We start from the raw sequence: 8,547 nt of genomic DNA, 5'->3' as shown, positions 1-8,547 counted from the left end.
AAGGGGTTCATTAAACACAGTTTTAATGTAAAATACCATGGTACAGTAACCGCACGTGAAACTAATATTAATTCTGTGGTCTGAAATTTGTTTCCCAGGTAACTGAAAAACAAGATCAGCCTCTTCAGGCTGCAGTAATCTCATGACAACCTTTGATTCTGGGCTGGGTTCTGTGCTGGTTCAGAGTCCTTTGAGAACAAAGTCCATTTACAAGGTATAAAATGTTTTTTCAAATATAGTATGTCAAATTTTGATTCTGTGGATAGGCATTTTTTTTATGTGAAGCACTTCTTATTTTTTCTGTAAAAGCTACAGAGCTCTGCTCAAAGGAGCATTTAAGGCATCATAGTCATGTTCTTGACATGAAGGTTGTTCAAAGGTTGGCAAGCGTGCATTATGTAGCCTCTCCAAGAGAAGGCAATCTCAGAAATAAACTCAGTAATATCTTCAAATACAAATGAAGTGAAAATGCAGATTATGAAACGATTCATTTAATACTGAAGCGTAAGTTTTGCTTGAAAAGTAAAAAGTATGCTAATTTATTAATTCATCACTTATTTGCTTACGTATATATCTTAAAACATCAATATTCTAAACTATTATTAACTAACTCTTTTTCTAATTTAATGTATTTAATATATAATTTATTTTGATGGCAAAGCTGGAATTTTCAGCAGCCATTATTCTAGTCTTCAGTGTCACATGATGCTCCAGGAATCATTCTAACATGTCGAATTGGTTTTGTTATTTTTATCAATATTGAAAACAATTGCACCAATGAATATTTTTTTGTGGAAACTGATACTATGAAACTTAGTAAAAGACAATAACAGCAGGTATAACCTTGTCTTCTCATTTATATCGCATAGTTGATTTTTACACTCTATCTGTTACAGGATAAATCATTAGAGAATTGGGCTTGATTATAATTTGTTTTGATTATTGTCCACAGCGTGAATACTCACTAGGTTTTGGAAAGAATCAAAACTGCTGTAATGGCAAAAGCACCATTAAGGCGTTTTTAGCATGTGCTGTGTTTTCATGTTGCTGAACAGAAAAATACAATAATTGCAGGCACTGCATTTCTACCGAGTGACTCTTTTATCAGACCACTTTTAATCAGTAACCAGTATTTTTATAACAATCTTTCTTTTCTCTGTAACTGAAGGCTTGCAAGTCATTTTGCCAGATTATCTCAGAGACACTTTGTCCAGGCAGCTCTTAGTTACATTGCCTGCAATGGAGAGGGAAACGTTTATTGTCTGTCGAGACAATGACTGCTGGTGCAAATGTGACTCAAGTTCCCAGAGTGCAACTGCCCTACATGGATATCCAGGCCATGGAGGAAAGCCTTGCTAATCTCTGAATCATGGGCTCTACCTACAAAGAGTTTGAAGATTCGGTAAGGGACTGAATTCAGAATGTTTTAATTGAATGCTTTAGCTTTTATTATTCATTGGTCCTGTCACATGTCAATCGCAACCACAATTAACTTAATTTGGCCTAATTTGGAATTGTATTGTACAGCATTAATATTAGTAGTTATTATGATTGTTTATAAAGTTATGTAATTGAATACTGTCTTATTCATCCTGATGATGGACAAACTCTTTTTCTTTACACTAGTCATTTTAGGCTTTTATAACCTATATTGTTTCAGACTAGTTGGAAAGGAAAACATCCAAAATACAGTACCCATGTGTGTCGTATAACCTCATCTATTTGCCACTGAAGTTTTCTATTTACAGTATATTTGTTTAAAGCCTATTTTCTATAAATCTGGTGTTTTTCCTGCACTGAGCCAGACACCTCTTTAAAAACACACAACATTTTTACAGCTTAATTTTTAGTCTGCATTTTGAAAGGTTTTACTGAAGGTGTTTATGGTATCATTCACATTATTTCTATAGCGTTTTATTCCTACAAACATGGTGATAAGAAAATCTCTACAGTTTTCTGATTTATGTAATAAAAGGAAATATCCTGTGTTAAGAAACTTTAAAATTAATGTGTCGATAAAAATCATTTTGAACCTGGCTTTATCAGATTTTTCAGATTGCGTTCTGGAAACTGATGCAGATCAGTCCATATTTAATTAGATAATGCATCATTTGCATATTTGAATGTAACGTTTTTGAAAACTTGTAATACACAAATAATTATTAGTTATTCACTGTGAATAATTAATTGTGGAATTTTGCCAATAACTATTCGTTAAACTTTTACCCTGTTGACCCGGCACAGTCTTATCTAGTATAATTTCTCTTCTTTGTCACGCTGGTCACTGGTGTGAATAAATATGAATAACTTCGGTGAATCCTGACATTCCCCACACAATGTCCTTCAGAGACAGTGTGGGATTAGAAAAGATCCTGCTCAACATATTGCCTTACAGTATGTTGAGCAGAATTAATCACCCATAAAATGCTTTATTGCCCATCCAGCATCTTTCATCAAGCATATGAATGAAAGCACTTAGCATAATGTTTAGGTACTGTATTATTGCCTCGTCGAGGTCACCCCACAGTGACCATTAATGCTTGAGCAAAATTAAACGCATGGATTTTTTTTCTTCCACGCTGTCATCCTTTTCCCTCTTCCCAAAATATCCCCCGAGTTCAATTACTTTCAAAGTTTATGTTATTAGAGCTATCAGGAAGTGCCAGATGTACATACTTTCTCAGGTATCGTAAATGTGTCCTTCTGATAGGAGCATCAAAGGCATTCAGCGCCCTGCCCCATCAGCTAAAATGAAACGCCTGTAGGAACCGCTTAAAAAAAGTCTCTTCGCTGAAATGATTCCTTCTTATTGTCAAGGAGAGTGAAGTATAAAGGCAGTGCGCTCAGGCATTTATCCACTGTTCACTCACGCTTTACATGACAATGCTTCTATATCTGAGAGAACGTACTTTTCTTCAACAGATGAGTTCAAACATTTCTCATGAGGCTGCCGCGAGAATTTCTTTCTCAACTCCTCGATGATTCAACATTTGTGGTCGCTGGATGGTGTATTTCAACGGTGCTTATGAGCAGCTAGAAAGCAGCATGAAAAGTCTCTTCTGCCGCGAGCCCAGCGAGTGGTTTACAAGCTCTTCAGCCTCAGCAAGAGGTGCCAAAAGCAACCCCACATCAATCTCATACGCGCGTGAAAGGTGAGTACAACAGACTCATTATCTCCTCATTGTTGTGGTGATAAATACACTGATACTTAATTCCGAAATGGAATAATGCCCCAATTACTGTATCCAGAGAAACTCTTCACATAGTGTTTATCATCATTATTACTTGTGTTCATGAGTGGCCCACATTTCAGACTCCACGGGCTGCCGAGAGGATGTTTGTCAGTGTGTTTCAGTGAAAGGGAGCACTAGTGCTCTTGTCTCCGAGGAGACAACTTTGTGTTTACCCACAATCAATAAGTCTGTATAGTGGCTCTCAACTGGTTTTGCTTCAGGCCCAAGATTTTACATCGGCTGCCAAGCACCAACATTGTTTAATAGTTTATAACGATTTTAAAAATCTCACAATATTATATTATTGTGGTATGAGGTCCACAATACAATATTTATTTCGATATTAAATAAAATAAATGAAATAATGTAATGTTGAATTATTCGATTTATTGCGCTTTCAAAAGATCTTAAATTAGAAAAGCCATTACATTTACTTGGACCTGACAGCAGTAGGCATATATTGTAATCCAACTGCACTGTAAAATAAATTGTATATTTCATAAATAAAAAGTATATACATACAGCACACACACACACACATATATATATATATATATATATATATATATATATATATATATATATATATATATATATATATATATACATTTTATTTTTATTTTTTCTTAAGTTAATGTACTTTTTCTAACTTATGATTTCTCTATTTTTTTTTTTTTTTTTTCCATTTTGTCATTTGTGTTAACACTAATTATTGTGTTATCCTATAGTATATATAGTAACTAGACAATTGGTTAATTAAAAAAAGAAACATTAATAAACATTTAATAACAGGTCACAGCTAACAAAACAATGCATAAATCAGAAATGTACGATTTGCACAATAAATACCCAGATTAATGCAGAAGGAACTTAAGGGAGATAATTATGAATAAATAAATGAAACATACATTTGTAAATGCGAGCACATTATGCTCATTGTCCATATTAATCAGAAAAAAAAAGCATATCATCTTTTTCAAGATTTGGCAAAACCGCCAGTTGAGAACCAGCAGTTTAGAGCAGCATTATTTTTAAGTTTATTTCGCAAACATTTACAGGTTTGTGAAAATAAACATGAGCTAAATTACTGTTAGAGAGAGATGCTAAGTGACAGTTTTTCAATTTTTTTATAACAGTAAAAGGAACAGTATATGCCTGTAGTCTTTAGATGACGTTTTGTGGAACAGAATTATGTTTGTGCTAGTTTTAATCTTGCCATCTGCCGCTGTACTGGCTTTGGATACATGACAATTTAATCTCAACAATCATCGTTTAGGCAGTCTAACTGATATTGATGTTTATCTTATCTTAGGCCACAGTCGTATTGGCTGAACTACTTCCAGTCTTTATTATACTGCTCAGAGAACAACCAGCTAGGATCCTTCTCAGAAGAACTGCACACTTGCATTTGTGCATACGACCACAGCTCCTGCCAGGTACCCACACCATGCTCTGTGGGTGAAGGTGCCGCCTGCGCCGCTTGTGCTAGCGACAACCACACTCGCTGCGGCAGTTGCAACATCGGCTACATGTTAAGTCAAGGAACCTGTCGACCAATGGTGGCAGATTCCACCGAGAACTACCTGGGCTTTGAGACTGATCTTCAAGATCTGGAGCTACGCTACCTCCTACAGAGAGCTGATCGGCGCTTGGAGGTCCACGCTATCTTCATCAGCAACGACATGCGGCTGAATAGCTGGTTCGATCCTTCATGGAGGAAGAGAATGCTGCTTACGCTAAAGAGTAACAAATACAAATCCAACCTGGTCCATATGCTCTTGGGCATCTCCCTTCAAATTTGCCTTACGAAAAACAGCACTCTGGAACCTGCGCGCCACGCTCTTTATCAATCCTCGGAGGGAGCCATTCAGAAAGCTGGTTAATTCCTGTGAACGAGAACAGTTTTCCAGACTGGAAGTCTGCTAAGCTGGACCTTCCGCTAGAATGTTTTAACTGGACTTTGACTTTGGGCAACAAGTGGAAGACCTTCTTTGAGACCATCCATATTTACCTGAGGAGCCGCATTAAAACTCCTGGCACCGGGGCCAATGACAGTGTTTACCTGGAGCCTTTGGAAATGGCCGACCCCACTAGAAATCTGGGGTATATGAAGATCAACAGCATTCAAGTGTTCGGTTACAGTATGCATTTTGACCCGGAAGCAATCCGGGACTTGATCCTGCAGCTGGACTACCCGTACACACAGGGCTCCCAGGACTCGGCCTTGCTCCAGCTGCTGGAGATCCGAGACCGGGTCAACCGACTCTCTCCACCGGGACAGCAACCTCTGGACCTGTTCTCCTGCTTATTACGGCACCGTCTCAAACTGACAGCTAATGAGGTAGTGCGCATTCATGCCTCGCTCCAGTCCTTCAATGCCCGTCTCCCCAATTCTCTGGATTATGAGACCACTAAACTCTGTAGCTAACGGCTAAAGTATCACAGCAGACAGCAATAGAACAACTGTAAAAATGCAGAGTAGACTGTTAAAGTCAAAGCTGCAATGACTTTCAGTGATAGAGACACTTTTGGACACTGATGACAGGTTTTTTTTTGTGACTTTACTTTCACTAGTGGATCATCTTGCTCAAAACAGACTCATTTTTATTGTATAGTACACTGAGTTCAAAGAAGAGATTTGAAAAATATATGGAGTGTTTGTTTGTAATTTTATATATATATTTTGTTTTTCTTTTGCTTCAGTGACAGTGCGCTTTCCTTGGAAAGAATACAGTGATGTCAGTCAATTTTGTAGATAAATTGTTATTAAACATCATGGTTGTAATGGAGTAATGGTTGCATTATTTATCAGCATATTTTTATTGCTATGTGACAGTTTAGTTTATTGGAAAACGAAACACATTTTATATTTGCAATTGAGTGCACTTAATGAGGAAATAAATACATTGGACATGATATATGAATAATAATGAAAACGTAATTATATTATATGCTTGTTAGGTTCATGCAATTTTTTAATTCACTTTTCTTTTTTATTACTAAAAGCATTACAAAGTCCTGTACATTATCTGAACATTGGAGTATTATGATTTAGTCATATTTCTATGCTGATATCACATGTGTCTCCTGTATTATTGATCATTCATTATTATCAAAACGTTGTTTCTCTCTCTCCAATTAGTCATAATTGAAGGCGTCTTTGGATATAATTTTGACATTTTTCATTTTTTTCAATAGAGCCACATATATGCAATGTTTTGAGTTCAAATGTTTTCAATTGATATTCTGGATTCATCTAAACATTGTTTATTTTTAGCATTTGGAATAGAGGGTTTGTATTGGTCTCTGTTTTCATTATTTTATTTTATTTTTTCATATCTTTTTGGAACATTGCTTTATTTTAACCACACACTTTGTTACATCACAACAAAGCAGTTTCTCTAAAACATAAAATATATATGATTACAAATGAGCCTTATACTGGAATGTAACAGTGATGCCAAAATGGGACAAAGATTGTGGAATCCAGTGTGCCTTTGTGAATACACCGTATAGAGTTTTGCTTTACTTATTCTGTGCACCTCCATATATAATGCATATTTTTGCTGTTCATGCTTGTCAGAAGTATTATTTTTTTCTCAGTTCAGTTTTTTCTCCCTTTTTTCTTTCATAACAGTACATTTATTTAGACAGTGTGAATGCTAATTAGTTAGAATTAACACATGATGACAGATTACGTTAATGCCAACAAAAAAGTGTCAATCGCCTCTTCATGTTTGCACCTTTTACCTAGAACTAGCACAATAAAAAAATGAGCCTTACCTTTACAAAGTTTACATATTTTCTTAGCAGTATAAAAAGCATTTTGTACTGCAAAACCCCCACAGAATATAAGCTGTAAACACTATTTTTATGACTTTCTAAGAAAGTCATTTGTGCTTGCAATGGCTAGGAGTTTTTGGTAAACCTCTGGTATAGGGAACAATGGTCACCATAAACTAGTTGATTTTCATCCCTAATCCTAATCAAAAGCTACCTTACTAACTAATAATAATAACAGCAAATTAGAAGTTTGTTGAGGCAAAATTCGTAGTTGATGGTTTGCTAATGGCGAGAATTGGACCTTAAAATAAAGCGTGTCAAGTTTAACGTTAAATTGCGGTAAAAGAATTATGATTGATGTATGTTTTTTCAATTCAAGGTATATTTCCAACAAGGCTGTTGAAAATCTACCTGCGATTTACACAAACTGCATAATGTAAAGGTCAAAGGATTATACGCCAAAAGGAAATTGCACGTTTCAAGAAAAGTTGCACAAGATATTAGAGACACCTTTCAAATCTCTCCATTTGTGCTTCCCTAGAAAAGAAGCTTCTTAGAGGGAAGATCACTACTTTTATCTCTTCTTGGAGTATCTACCCGCATTGCAGCTACTGCAACATTTTCACATGTGAAACACCCCACGCTGTAGCAATTACTCTGCGAACACAAATGACCAAGGGAGCAGTTACTGCCAGAATGCATACACAAATCACCTGCGCGCGGCACCGAGAGCCTGTAAAATGAGAGCTTGTCAGTTTGTGCCGAAATGAGTTGACACGTTGTTGTAATGACAAATATGACAATAAGAAATGGCAAAACATTACATAGGCAATCGGTCTTTCTCGCAGCCTGACAAACAATTCATCATTCTGCTGTACTTGTACGGAAAGATCTGTGGAAAAGAAAAGACTGAGCATTGCATTATATTTACTGTGCAGTTCCCCTGATGAAGATGGAAAACTCACCAGCGCAGACAAAGATTAAAGAAAGAGCATACATCAACTTAGTAGGTTAGCTTTTTTTTTCACTAAGCACTCTTAGGCAATGCGCCAACGCTTGATCAATAGTGGCCGTGTCGCCTCTTTGATCTCCTCAATGTAAACATTGTAATGTTCTTGTGATTCACGATGAAGATGCATTGCTAACTTGACACTAACTTTATCTTGGACTTCACTGTAGGTTTCTGGAGGGCCAGATACTGCAGTGAATGGGAGGCAGGCAAAAGGTAGCTGTCTGCTGCCAATAAATCAATGTGCAGCTTTATTACCTGAGAGAACAAAAGGATCCGCAGGGAGATCAATGCCATCAAGAACCACCGACTCACAAACCAGTGCCATTTTGTCGTCCAGGGCCAGGACCGTATCAACATCAATTTGTTACTCACACTGTCCTTTCCACTTGATGTAGTTTGTATGAGCACAAATCAATCACGATTTTACATTCAATTAGAATTTACCATTGACCACCTTTGCTGTCGATGTTGCACAACTTTATATGCATGCATAAAACACGACATTTACTTAGAAATAGT

The 8,547-nt window shown here is 36.5% G+C and overlaps 1 pseudogene; it reads left to right on the top strand.

Annotated features, from left to right (window-relative positions):
* The first annotated feature begins 142 nt into the window (after positions 1–142).
* LOC122347286 lies at positions 143–6,532 on the top strand (annotated as a pseudogene).
* Positions 6,533–8,547: the final 2,015 nt, after the last annotated feature.

Source organism: Puntigrus tetrazona, chromosome 6 (genome assembly GCF_018831695.1).
Source record: "Puntigrus tetrazona isolate hp1 chromosome 6, ASM1883169v1, whole genome shotgun sequence".
Taxonomy (NCBI): domain Eukaryota; kingdom Metazoa; phylum Chordata; class Actinopteri; order Cypriniformes; family Cyprinidae; genus Puntigrus; species Puntigrus tetrazona.
Note: the sequence above shows the minus strand (reverse complement) of the source record. Positions and strands in the feature narration are given on the sequence as shown.